Source organism: Pelophylax lessonae (assembly GCF_965119305.1).
Source record: "Pelophylax lessonae genome assembly, chromosome: 4".
NCBI lineage: Eukaryota > Metazoa > Chordata > Amphibia > Anura > Ranidae > Pelophylax > Pelophylax lessonae.
In genome coordinates this window covers 134815432-134819474 of record NC_138771.1, presented here as the reverse complement: position 1 = coordinate 134819474, position 4043 = coordinate 134815432, and positions in this window count along the sequence as shown.

Here is a 4043-nt window from a genome sequence, read left to right as displayed (position 1 = left end):
GTAGCAAACAGCTCATGAGGTGGTTTTCAAATATTGTACCACACTGGTAGAGGCAAAAGGCTGGTCCTCTAATGTCTAGAGCTAAAATGGTCTCTTAAAATGGGAAAAGCAGCAGTAGACAGCGACTCCCTAGGGCCAAGCTGATCAGTGAAAGACTGAAGCTATTCATAGTCTCTGCCACCATTGGCGCAGAAACCACCAGAGCCACAGAGCCATGGGTAAATCAGATAACAGTGTGCGCAGGGGAATATGTGGAAGTGTTTTTGTACCCTCTGCGATTTAGTAAGAAACTGGGTGATTTGGTCAATAAAATCTTGCATGATTGCACTAAAGGCCTCAATAAAAGTAAAGAGGAACCAGCCACAACAGACGGAGCTAAAGATGACAAAATATATTCTAGGAGCAGCGGACAACATGATTCCAGGCTGCAGACTTCAACATGAACAGTGGGCATGCTGTTAAAAGAATGAGCCACCCCAAGTCCCCTCCCCCCATGTCTAGGTTTAGACATGTTGTAGTCCAGTAACAGTAAGGCAAAGTAAACCTCGGAGTATGAAGCATGTCCTCGGGTACTCATGCAGCCCAGAAAGCTAGTAGCAGATGACGGTCTGATGGCTGGAGGTGACCAAAGTCACTGAAGGCAGGCAGCTGGAACAGATTTAAGATTAGTTTTATGTGGCTGTTGCAAGGTGCAGCAGTGGGAAGATGCTTCCTCTGTGCTGTATGGCAGAGTGTGGAGCCTGTAAAACTACACTCAGCAGTTTACTTTAACAGACTCAGTGTTAACCCCTTTTTGAAAAAACTGGCAGGAAACAGGGTATGTTAAAGGTCCCCAGACACCTAGGTAAATTAAGTAGCTCCAGGTGCTGTGGGTGACTGGCCCTCTCATAAGGGAGTCTTCAGAGACAGAGCAAGTGCTACAGCAATGCCAGCAGTTCTGAACCTAGAAAGCCCTCTGCAAGCCTACTTTTACCAAAATAGAATTAGGAAATATGCCCTACGAGGAACCCAGTACCCAAAGGTCACTTCCAGGCTATGCCTGCACTGTCCAGTTCAGAGGGGTCTGGATGTGGCACTGCAAAAGCCAAGCGGAGGAAGGCCACACTGAAGAGCTGCAAGCTCTAAGAGACGTGGAGAAGAGGCTTTACTGGAGAACAAATTAGAAAAGGTGGTGGTATCAAACATAGGTTATACTTTTCCACAGCAGAGACGAAGAAAAAATGTCCATCCTCTTGGGACACTAGCAAAATACTAAGGCGTAGTGGGAGGGGTTATCCTGGGCTGGCCTACAGTTTTTTTTTTTTTTTTTGCCAGTGTCCAATCCTACTGTAAACCCGAAAAGCCGAAGGACTTCTTGTTTCCCTCCATGGACAAGAAAGAAGCACATTTAATAGCTGCTTTGTATAGGAAGAAAGTTGTTGAACCTTTTGAAATGGACATGGTGTAAGCTGGAATCAACTTTTAATATGCACTGATATACAAAGAATCCTAAAAAATGCATTAAAGGATAATGGAGCGGCGCTATATCAACAATCTAATAGTGAAATAATTGTGGAATAGTGAAACGATATTTAGAATAGCATAATATAAATCCTGAGCTTCAAAACATATAACATGAATCTAAAAATGATTGTATGATGAAAAAAGTGCATGTGCAAACAAACAAACCATCAACAAGTGTTACACATCATTCAATAAGAATATAAATATAAAAAAGTACCAAAATATATATACATTATGTGAGATGTTCAAAAAAAAAAAACTGTGTAAAAAGCGTACAGGTGTGCCTTAGGCTGGCCACAATAAAAGGCCACTCTAAAATGTGCAGTTTTATCACACAGCACAATGCCACAGATGTTGCAAGTTTTGAGGGAGCTTGCAATTGGCATGCTGACTTCAGGAATGTCCACCAGAGCTGTTGCCCGTGAATTGAATGTTTATTTCTCTACCATAAGCCGTCTCCAAAGGCATTTCAGAGAATTTGGCAATACATCCAACCGGTCTCACAACCGCAGACCACGTGTAACCACACCAGCCCAGGACCTCCACATCCAGCATCTCTACCTCCAAGATCATCTAAGACCAGCCACCCGGACAGCTGCTGCAACAATCGGTTTGCATAACCAAAGAATTTCTGCACAAACTGTCAGAAACCGTCTCAGGGAAGCTCATCTGCTTGCTCGTCGTCCTCATTGGGGTCTCGACCTGACTGCAGTTAGTTGTAACTGACTTGAGTGGGCAAATGATTACATTCAATGGTATCTGGCACTTTGGAGAGGTGTTCTCTTCACTGATAAATCCGGGTTTTCTTAGAACTTTGAGTTCAGCTCATGAAAAATGGAGGCGAAAACAAATGTTGCATTTATAATTTTGTTATATATATATATATATATATAAGCTTCATAAATGAAAAGGATAGAATGGATAATCTAGGAAAGCCTAACAGACCTATCTAATGAAATAAAAATAAAAAAATATGAAAAATGAGAAAAAAATATTAAAAGCAATAATAATAAAAAAGAAAATAATAGGAATAAAAATAAATAATAAAAATTAAAATAAAAAATAAATAAATAGGTATACAGGATTTAAATAAACTACAGGGGAAGAAAATATGAGATCTAAAGGAAATTAGAGAAGGAATAAAGCAACTCGAACAGAGGAAGAATATTGTTACCAGATCTGCGACCAAGGGTGAAGCTATTGTGATACTCTCAAAAGAAGCCTATACAAATGAGATCCAACCAATTACAAGACTCACAGACATATCTTAAATTGTTGAGTAATCCGACATCAATTTCCCGTATTTTCTGGGGTATGACGACTTTTGAACCTCAAAAAAATCCCCCAAAAATGGGAGGGGTTGTCTTATTTGCAGAGTATAAAAATCCCAAAGGTAATTAAGTGTAATCTATGAAGGCCCTGGCTGTCTGTGCCCTATTCATCAGCAAGGTACCGTAAGTACCGTAAATGTATTCTCTTGTAAATCTCCAAAGTATTGTAAGTAAAAGTATTACCGGTAGATGTATAATCTTCTCAAGGCGCTGGCTGTGCGGGAATCCTGTACCGGTATACTGTACCGTAGCTTCGGCTAAGTATTATACCACACTGAGCCAATCACTGTGAGCGATGTATTCTATTATTGAATGCAAAGCCTGCTCGGATTGGCGGAGTCAGAGAGGCGGGATGATGTTACTCTCTCCGACTCCGCCAATCCGAGCAGGCTTTGCATTCAATAATAGAATACTTCGCTCACCATGATTGGCTCAGCGCGGTATATTGTATGTAACCGAAGCTACGGTACATACGGTATACCGGTACAGGATTCCCGCACAGCCAGCGCCTTGAGAGATCATACATCTACCGGTAATACTTACAATACCTTGGAGATTTATAAGAGAGTACATTTACGGTACTTTGCAGATGAATAGGGCACAGACAGCCAGCGCTTTGATAGAATACACTTACTTAATTACCTTTGGAATTTTTATACTTACAATACCTTGGAGATTTATAAGAGAATACATTTATGGTACTTAGGTGTTGTCCTGGACTCTGAACTCTCCTTCAAACCTCACATCTAAATCGCTGTCCAAATCTTGCCGCCTCAGCCTCTGCAACATCTCCAAAATACGCCCCTTTCTAACCAAAGACACAACAAAGCTCTTAGTTCACTCCCTGGTCATTTCGCGCCTCGACTACTGCAATTCCTTTCTCATTGGCATACCTCTACACAGGCTATCCCCCCTTCAATCCATCATGAATGCTGCCGCCAGACTCATCCACCTTACCAATCGCTCTGTGTCCGCTGCTCCTCTCTGTCAAGCCCTCCACTGGCTTCAGATCACCCAACAAATTAAATTCAAAATACTTACAACATGTTACAAAGCAATCCACAGCTTAGCCCCTAGCTACATCACTAGCCTAGTCTCAAAATACCAACCTAATCGCTCTCTTCGTTCCTCTCAAAACCTCCTGCTCTCTAGCTCCCTCGTCACCTCCTCCCATGCTCCCCTCCAGGACTTTTCCAGAGCCTCTCCAAT